Here is a 10,720-nt window from a genome sequence, read left to right as displayed (position 1 = left end):
CTAAGAATTTTGCTGGTTCAGATATATTAATTTTAGTGACTATTGTTCATGGATTGTTCTATTTTAAGATTGTTAAAAATTATCAATTAATTTTATAAAAGTTTTCCTACCAATTACAGCTTAAACTGAATTCCTTTATGGAGCATTTTAAAAACTTAGCTAATATTGTCATTGATAAATAAATTAATTAAATCATTGGTGTACTTGGATGTGCTGAATCTTACCGTGTATTTAGATTTTGGATATTATACCATAATAGGAAAAAAAAAACATTCTTTCCGTCTCCGAAACCTATGCTGTGTCATATATTTGATCACAATCCAAATTCAGAGTTGTATCAAGCTTGAATGTAGTGTCCATACTTACCCCAACTGTTCAGTGTTCGACCTCTGCAGTCGTATTAAGCCTCGCAGAGCATTTTATTTATTCGTGTTTTAGTTAGTGTATTACTATAAAATAAAAAAAAAATTTTTTTTTATTGTTTTGAAATGAAGTGCCATTCTAAAAACGTAAACAGGTTTCCTTTAGTGTTCTTTGAATTATTTTGACGAAATAATATATTGTCCAGATGATCAAAGGCCAAGTCCATTCATCTTAGACTTGTAAAAGAGAGGGGGAACATACCAAACGCCTATCAAACTCGACACAATGACATTGCCACGACAACAACGTATAACGTAAAAACCGAGCAACAAAGTACATGTTTATTAGGTGTTCATGGTGTTGCATTTCAGTTAAAAGTTCCTACAGAGCATTAACTATCATGTGTAAAAAAGATTGAAGGTACCAACTTATATATATGTAAGTATGCTCATTTGGTGTTGTACTACAGCTATCAGTTCATATAGAGCATGTATTTGTGTAATAAAGCTTGAAGCTATCAAAACATCAACAATTTTAAACTTTAAGCTCACACAATCATTCAAATCATGCACTATTCCAAATCAAAAAGAGCACTAATTATATATATAATACAACTATACCAAACCTTGTTAAAACAACAATCATGATTTTCAAACACATAATATTAATACCTAGATTAAAACCAATTTAGCAAACAGTGCTTGGTTTATTGAGTTTTTTGTTTGTTTTTTGTTTGTATCTTTTATATATTTCATGCTATTATTTCTCCTATGGTTAAGAATTCTAATCTGTTCTTACATAAAGACGGTAGTAGGCGAGATATCTCAACCTATTATCACGATTATTAATTTATTAATACTCAGAATGTTGCAGTATTAGGCTAGATGTGGAATAATATATACACTAAATCTAATCAAATAAGCACAGATAATCAACAATCAGGACGTTGCAAAATGTATGCAGTATTAGGCTAAAGTTTTACTCAAATTAGCACTTTACAGTTAATCCATACTCAGGACGTTGCTACAATATGCCCAAAAACGATAAAATTGGACTAGCATATATGCACTTAACAGTTAATCCACTCTCAGGCCGTTGCTATAATATTCAGAATCTGGCTAAAGTTGGACTCACATTATCATAAATTTATGTATGTTCAATCTACGCTCCAGACATTGCAAATAATATGAAGATTTGGCTTAAATTTACTTACATAAGCATTAAACAGCTAACCCACACCCAGGACGTTGCAAAAATATGTAGTATTAGGCTCAAATTTGACTATAATAGACATGTTAAATTTAATCCACATTTAGTACTTTCAGATTGTATGCAGTATTAGGTTTAAATTTAATTACATTACCATTTTAGCATTTTAGAGGTTTAGCTAGCTATAAAACCAGGTTAAATCCACCATTTTCTACATAAGGAAATGCCTGTACCAAGTCAGGAATATGACAGTTGTTTTCCATTCGTTTGATGTGTTTCAGCTTTTGATTTTGCCATTTGATAAGGGAGTTTCCGATTTGAATTTTCCTTGGAGTTCGGTATTCTTGTTATCTTACTTTTTACAGTTAATCCACGCTCAGGTTGTTGCACAAATATGCATTATTATGCTAAATTTTGACCGACATAGACATGTAAAAGTTAATCCACTCTCAGTACGTTTAATAATGTATGCAGTTATAGGTTAAAAATTGACTAAAATTAGGATTTGACAGTTAATCCATGCTCAGGATGTTACAAAAATATGCAGTATTATAGGCTAAAAGAGAGGTGAAAGATACCAAAGGGACATTCAAACTCATGAGTCAAAGAAAAAACTAACATTATCATATGTATGTCCAATCCTCCCTCAGGACGTTGCAAATAATATGTAGTATTAGGCTTAAATTAACTAACATAAGCATTTTACATTTAACCCACACTCAGCACGTGCAATATTAGGCTCAAATTTGACTGACATGTAAAGTAACTAAATACCTAAATAATGGACTAACAAGTGGCAAAAATTAGCATTTTGCGGTTATTTCACGCTCAGGACGTTGTACAATTATGCATAATTAGGCTAGTTTTTGACTAAAATTATCATATGTATGTAAAATGCACGCTCAGGACGTAGCAAATGATATGTAGTATTAGGCTTTAATATATTTTATAAGAATTCTTCGACGGCTTTATAAATATATGTCTCTGGTGATAGTTGTCTCATTGTCAATTATACCACATCTTCTTATTTTTATATTTACATAAGCATCATACATTTAATCCACACTCAGGATGTTGCGATAATTAATATGCAGTATTAGGCTAAATTTGGAATAGCATAGGCATTTAAAAGTTAATCCACGATCAGGACATTGCAAAATGTATGCAGTACTAGGGTAAAGTTTTGGTAAAATTAGCAAAAATATGAACAATTAGGCTACAGTTTGATTCACCATATCATATGCATGTTTAATCCACACTCGGGATGTTTAAAACATATGAAATATTAGAGATTTCCAATAAAATGACTTTACTCGACATAACCGACCTAACTCAACGTATATCGTCCTATTGCAACGAAGCATGACGGAGGGGAGCATACACTGCATGCATTTTTTGCTACTTTTTTTAATCTTTCAATATTTTGTTATTAAATTTTTAATGATTTTATTGACAAAAATATTTTAATGGAATAAGTAAGCTAGCAACTTGTAATCAAATACACCCATCTTTCTTGTCATTTCACTTGACCCATATTTCAGTTCTTCTCAACATATGAATTTTAAAAACTACCAAGTAAACATTTAGCATGAAAATATTAAAATAATGAAATCCGAAGCGAGAAGGTTGTCTCTTTTTTTGTTTTTATAAGTTTTAACGTTTAAAAAGTGGATTCCAACACACCCGAATGTAAAAGGTATACGCGACTAACTTAAAAAAAACATTTTTCTTTAATTTATTTCACGATAATTTGAAGTGGGCAGAAATTCATATCATTGATACATTTATCAAAAAGTACTTTTTAGTCTTTAACTATAATAATGCATGGGACGAGGTTTTAATCGTGTATACCTAAACGTGCATTCGCAGATACAGGGGTAGAGGGATTTAAACGTTTAAGACTACATACTGAATTGGATTTTTTCCTGGATTTCGAACTCACTTTACACGGAAATGTGATACTGGCGTGTAATCTAATGGACACATATTCTTGTTTCTGATGTTTCTTTTAATATAAATATTCATTTATTTAGTTATATATAATCCCACTTACAAATAATCATGTATCTTTTACTGATAAATTATCACTACATTTTATAGAAACTACATATAATCTGCTATACAGTTATGAACACTAATGGTCCTACAGACACTCTGTGCTTTTGACATGACACAAGGTCTTGCTTTTCTAGAGTGTTTATGTACTTTTTACCTAATTTGTGATATGTACAAAAAAGAAGATGTAGTATGATTACCAATGAGACAACTCTTCACAAGAGACCAAATGACACAGAAATTAACAACTATAGGCCACCGTACGACCTTCAACAATGAGCAAAGCCCATACCGAATAGTCAGCTATAAGAGGCCACAAAATGACAAATGTAAAACAACAAAAACGATAAAACTAACGGCCTAATTAATGTACAGAAAAAATGAACGGAAGCACAGCAGCAAATGATAACCACTGAAATACAGGCTCCTTAATTACTTGGGACAGTCACCGCCATACATAATGTGGCGAAGTTAACGGGCCCACTTTCCTGGGACAGTGGTGTAACAGTACGAAATAATTGATTAATATTCTAGACTGGATAATTATTCTGTATTTATTAGTTGTAGTAGTTTTTAAGAAAGTGTTCAGTTGATCTGTACATGGAGTTTATTTTGAAATACTAGTATTTGCTGTTTTTGTGCTTCGTTTTAGTCGGACGAGTCAATCCCTTTCTTACTGTTTTAATTATGAGTAGACATGATCATTTGATAAACATACTTCTATGATCTCTATTGGCTTTAACTTGGACATTTATAAAAATTATGTAGCAAAGAGATGCATGCATAAAATAAGTTCTCGACATAAATTGGCTAAAATATCAGATAAGAATTTAGCCTCAAGCTATAAAACTTACAAGCTATAATAAATACGACGAAGATTTAGCCTCAAGCTATAATACTTATGATGATGATGATACTGATGTATGTCTTATATCCAGCTACAAATATTACATTTATATTAAGGATGATGAAATGATAGCGATTCGCTCGATCGAATTGTCCAACAAAATAATTGAACCCGTAATCGAGGCTGGCCTGCTACCAGTCAATTCCATATTTAATAAAAATCTGTTTATATATTTTATGCTTTAAGTGCATATATTATTATTCTAGCAACACTTGTTTTGATATCACTTTTTGTTGCATAATTTGTTTGATTTTTCTCCTTGTTTCTTTGTATCAAAAAGCTTAGTTTTTATTGTAAAATGGTGTTTCACAGCTTCCATTATCCTTGTGACTTGCTATTGTAATAATATCGAGTAGGCATGCAATTATTATTCTAAATAGTAAAAAATATTTTTTAACAAGTAAAGATTACCCCGTTTTGATCCAGAATTCCTTACCACTAGCATCTAAGATACATACACTGACAAAATATTGTACCGGCACTCATATTACAATCATCCTGTCTGTCCGTCCGCCAGTCTGTCCGTTCAACAAATATTTTCAATTTTCTCTTCAAAAGCATTAGTATGCTTAGCATGCATTCTTTTTTCGATTTATTCCTTACACTCCTGGGGTCAAACTATCAAACAGAGTCTAAATGGTGTGAATTACGACTACAGTGGCTCGTACTGTCGTCAACAATAAGCAAATACTCATACCGTATTATCAGATACTAGTATATAAGGCATTGACTTTGAAAAATGTTACTGACTTTTCAAACGAAAATAAACATTTTTTCAAAAGTAAAATTAACACAAAAATGACAGAAAGTAACCAACGACATCCACTGAATTGAAAGCATCTGACTTGGGAAAGCCAATATAGAATTTGGCCTGACTAAACGCGTTTACCAGCGCTCAACACTCTGGTGTAACAGCACAATATAAGAAAAAAAAACCCTGTAAAATTCAGTTGGAAATAGCTCAACTAATCAATATTGAATTAAGTCCAAAAACAATTACATTTTAATGATGAAAGACACAGAGTACCGATATTAAAGTACCCCCAGGTACTGAAAGCTGATTCTTAAATGTTAAATTACCTGAGAATATTAAACGTATTTAGTTAAAAAGAACAACAAAAAAAATAAGGAGATATGGTATGATTGCCAATAAGAAATGAAGTTGATGTAAGCAATAATAGGCAACCGTACGGCCTTCATCAATGAGAAAAATTCATACCGTATAGTCGACTATAAAAGGAACCAACTTGAAAAATATGAAACAATTCAATTGAGAAAACTACCGGCCTGATTTAAAACAAAACAAGTTACGAAAAACAAATATAACAGATATGAACCAACGACAACAAGTGAACCACAAGCTCCTGACATGGGACAGGCACATAAAGAATAAGTGCTCAACCCCCACCCCCTAAGCCTGGGACAGTGGTGCAACAGCACGACATAAGAACAACCTTTAAAAACCTTTCTTCAGAGAGCTTGGTTTACACATATATACATATTCAAAGTAATTATTGATATAAAATGTGTTTCCACCCGTGTATCACCTTCAATGGTGATCCTATACATGGATATGTCGTAGAGTTTAACTTTTATATATAAATATATAACTCTAATGCGAGACAAAAATTGAAACTAAAAATTTTTGCTTAACTCAATCAATATGTGATAGTTTTAAAATCCACTTCTAATTGGATTAGTAAAAGTTCAACTTGTCTTAATCCAAAAAAAACTATGACAATATCAAGCCTTACTTATTAAAAGTACATTTTAAAATGAAAATTACTGTAAAGACTGAAGTGGCAATATAGTTGTCTTAAAAGTGTAACAAGTATATAAATTGGCATTCTCGTCCACTTTTAATCAGAGATACCTGGGACAGGACATTTTTTTAGCCAATTACTATGAACTATTAATTGATATTTTACTATCCACAGCGGTAAATGTTTATATGCAGATTAGTCATCAATTGCTAATCAAGTGCACCTTCCAAATTACAATCTATATAACGAATTGGTGTACACATTTATTTACATATATCATTATTAATTACAAAATTCTTTTTTTTTAATGTTAGTTGAATTTTATTTGAAAGAAATGTGTATGTCAACTATTAGAATTAAAAGAAGTACAAGACCTGTATTAATTATTTTTAAATATACACATCCCTTTGTCGAACGTTTTCCCTTGGGAAAAAATCGGAGATTGTAAATAAACAAGATTAACTGCAGAAGAAGAGATCGTTTGAAATGATGCTTAATAAAGTATGATGCAATCCCAGTTATCAACTTTAACAGAGACAAATTCTGACTAACACTTTGAATTCGATATTTCTGAAATTGCTAGAAAAATGTCTGTCATATAATAAATACCCAAGGAAATTAAATATTATAAAACATTAAGAGACGAAAGGAAAAAGGGACACCAATCTGATAACGACAAATAAAAGCATGTCAAATATTAAATAATAAAAGGTTCATTTGCAAAGTATATCGAAAAATAAAGTCATGGTCAAAACCATGAAAGACAACTCAAATCAATCGTATGATAGGTAAAGATACGTGTAAATACACCAGGCTGAAGCTAGCGAACAATAACTAGCGAACAATAAGCCAGCGAACAATAAGGCGATATATCTAAAAACCGAAAAAATGAATAAGACACCAACGGCCGTCAAATGAAAAATATTTAAAAAGGCAGACATTCCGTCCAAATATTGCAATTTCAACTCTATCGTGAAATGGTATTTATCCCATCCATTGATAAAACAAGTCACATCTCTTTTTAGGCTAATATTCAGTACCACAGTAAATCTGCATCTGTCAAGGGATTATTTGTTCAATTTAGAACGTATGTAAAAGTAGTCCTTTCCTGTAAAATACAGCACCTTTGATGTCATTGTTTAATTGAACTAAGATACACATTTGTAGAAATGGGGGTTGGCCTATTCCATGGCTTCTGGAGAAAAATAATGAGGGGTGTCACGGGGTATGACTATATAGGTCTTGTAGAGGAGAAACAGGCGCATCTTTTGCGCAAGGTATCGAAGGGCGCTATGTTCAAAACTGAAACTAGAGCTCAAAATTAAAAAAAAAAATGTTAAAAACAGGGGGGTTGGCCTATTCCATGGCTTCTAGAGAAAAATAATGAGGGGTGTCACGGGATATGACTATATAGGTCTTGTAGAGGAGAAACAGGCGCATCTTTTGCGCAAGGTATCGAAGGGCGCTATGTTCAAATATCTGAAACTAGAGCTCAAAATTAAAAAAAACAAATGTTAAAAACAGGGGGGTTGGCCTATTCCATGGCTTCTAGAGAAAAATAATGAGGGGTGTCACGGGGTATGACTATATAGGTCTTGTAGAGGAGAAACAGGCGCATCTTTTGAGCAAGGTATCGAAGGGCGCTATGTTCAAAAATCTGAAACTAGAGCTCAAAATTAAACAAAAAAATGTTAAAAACAGGGGGGTTGGCCTATTCCATGGCTTCTAGAGAAAAATAATGAGGGGTGTCACGGAATATGACTATATAGGTCTTGTAGAGGAGAAACAGGCGCATCTTTTGCGCAAGGTATTAAAGAGCGCTATGTTCAAAAATCTGAAACTAGAGCTCAAAATTAAAAAAAAAATGTTAAAAACAGGGGGGTTGGTCTATTCCATGGCTTCTAGAGAAAAATAATGAGGGGTGTCACGGGGTTTGACTATATAGGTCTTGTAGAGGAGAAACAGGCGCATCTTTTGCGCAAGGTATCGAAGGGCGCTATGTTCAAAAATCTGAAACTAGAGCTCAAAATTAAAAAACAAATGTTAAAAACAGGGGGGTTGGCCTATTCCATGGCTTCTAGAGAAAAATAATGAGGGGTGTCACGGGATATGACTATATAGGTCTTGTAGAGGAGAAACAGGCGCATCTTTTGCGCAAGGTATCGAAGGGCGCTATGTTCAAAAATCTGAAACTAGAGCTCAAAATTAAAAAACAAATGTTAAAAACAGGGGGGTTGGCCTATTCCATGGCTTCTAGAGAAAAATAATGAGGGGTGTCACGGGATATGACTATATAGGTCTTGTAGAGGAGAAACAGGCGCATCTTTTGCGCAAGGTATCGAAGGGCGCTATGTTCAAAAATCTGAAACTAGAGCTCAAAATTTAAAAAAAAATGTTAAAAACAGGGGGGTTGGTCTATTCCATGGCTTCTAGAGAAAAATAATGAGGGGTGTCAAGGGATATGACTATATAGGTCTTGTAGAGGAGAAACAGGCGCATCTTTTGCGCAAGGTATCGAAGGGCGCTATGTTCAAAAATCTGAAACTAGTGCTCAAAATTAAAAAAAAAAATGTTAAAAACAGGGGGGTTGGCCTATTCCATGGCTTCTACAGAAAAATAATGAGGGGTGTCACGGGGTATGACTATATAGGTCTTGTAGAGGAGAAACAGGCGCATCTTTTGCGCAAGGTATCGAAGGGCGCTATGTTCAAAAATCTGAAACTAGTGCTCAAAATTAAAAAAAAAAAATGTTAAAAACAGGGGGATTGGCCTATTCCATGGCTTCTAGAGAAAAATAATGTGGGGTGTTACGGAGTATGACTATACAGGTCTTGTAGAGGAGAAACAGGCGCATCTTTTGCGCAAGGTATCGAAGGGCGCTATGTTCAAAAATCTGAAACTAGAGCTCAAAATTAAAAAAAAAATGTTAAAAACAAGGGGGTTGGTCTATTCCATGGCTTCTAGAGAAAAATAATGAGGGGTGTCACGGGGTATGACTATATAGGTCTTGTAGAGGAGAAACAGGCGCATCTTTTGCGCAAGGTATCGAAGGGCGCTATGTTCAAAAATCTGAAACTAGTGCTCAAAATTAAAAAAAAAAAATGTTAAAAACAGGGGGGTTGGCCTATTCCATGGCTTCTAGAGAAAAATAATGAGGGGTGTCACGGGGTATGACTATATAGGTCTTGTAGAGGAGAAACAGGCGCATCTTTTGCGCAAGGTATCGAAGGGCGCTATGTTCAAAAATCTGAAACTAGAGCTCAAAATTAAACAAAAAAAATGTTAAAAACAGGGGGGTTGGCCTATTCCATGGCTTCTAGAGAAAAATAATGAGGGGTGTCACGGAGTATGACCATACAGGTCTTGTAGAGGAGAAACAGGCGCATCTTTTGCGCAAGGTATCGAAGGGCGCTATGTTCAAAAATCTAAAAATTAGAGCTCAAAATTTAAAAAAAAAATGTTAACAACAGGGGGGTTGGCCTATTCCATGGCTTCTAGAGAAAAATAATGAGGGGTGTCACGGGATATGACTATATTGGTCTTGTAGAGGAGAAACAGGCGCATCTTTTGCGCAAGGTATCGAAGGGCGCTATGTTCAAAAATCTGAAACTAGAGCTCAAAATTAAACAAAAAAAATGTTAAAAACAGGGGGGTTGGCCTATTCCATGGCTTCTAGAGAAAAATAATGAGGGGTGTCACGGAGTATGACCATACAGGTCTTGTAGAGGAGAAACAGGCGCATCTTTTGCCCAAGGTATCGAAGGGCGCTATGTTCAAAAATCTAAAAATTAGAGCTCAAAATTTAAAAAAAAAATGTTAACAACAGGGGGGATTGGCCTATTCCATGGCTTCTAGAGAAAAATAATGAGGGGTGTCACGAGGTATGACTATATAGGGCTTGTAGAGGAGAAACAGGCGCATCTTTTGAGCAAGGTATCAAAGGGCGCTATGTTCAAAAATCTGAAACTAGAGCTCAAAATTAAACAAAAAAATGTTAAAAACAGGGGGGTTGGCCTATTCCATGGCTTCTAGAGAAAAATAATGAGGGGTGTCACGGAATATGACTATATAGGTCTTGTAGAGGAGAAACAGGCGCATCTTTTGCGCAAGGTATTAAAGAGCGCTATGTTCAAAAATCTGAAACTAGAGCTCAAAATTAAAAAAAAAATGTTAAAAACAGGGGGGTTGGTCTATTCCATGGCTTCTAGAGAAAAATAATGAGGGGTGTCACGGGGTTTGACTATATAGGTCTTGTAGAGGAGAAACAGGCGCATCTTTTGCGCAAGGTATCGAAGGGCGCTATGTTCAAAAATCTGAAACTAGAGCTCAAAATTAAAAAAAAAATGTTAAAAACAGGGGGGTTGGCCTATTCCATGGCTTCTAGAGAAAAATAATGAGGGGTGTCACGGGATATGACTATATA

The sequence above is a fragment of the Mytilus californianus genome, unplaced genomic scaffold (genome assembly GCF_021869535.1).
Source record: "Mytilus californianus isolate M0D057914Y unplaced genomic scaffold, xbMytCali1.0.p SCAF_8, whole genome shotgun sequence".
NCBI classification, from domain to species: Eukaryota; Metazoa; Mollusca; class Bivalvia; order Mytilida; family Mytilidae; genus Mytilus; species Mytilus californianus.
This window is presented reverse-complemented; position numbering follows the sequence as displayed.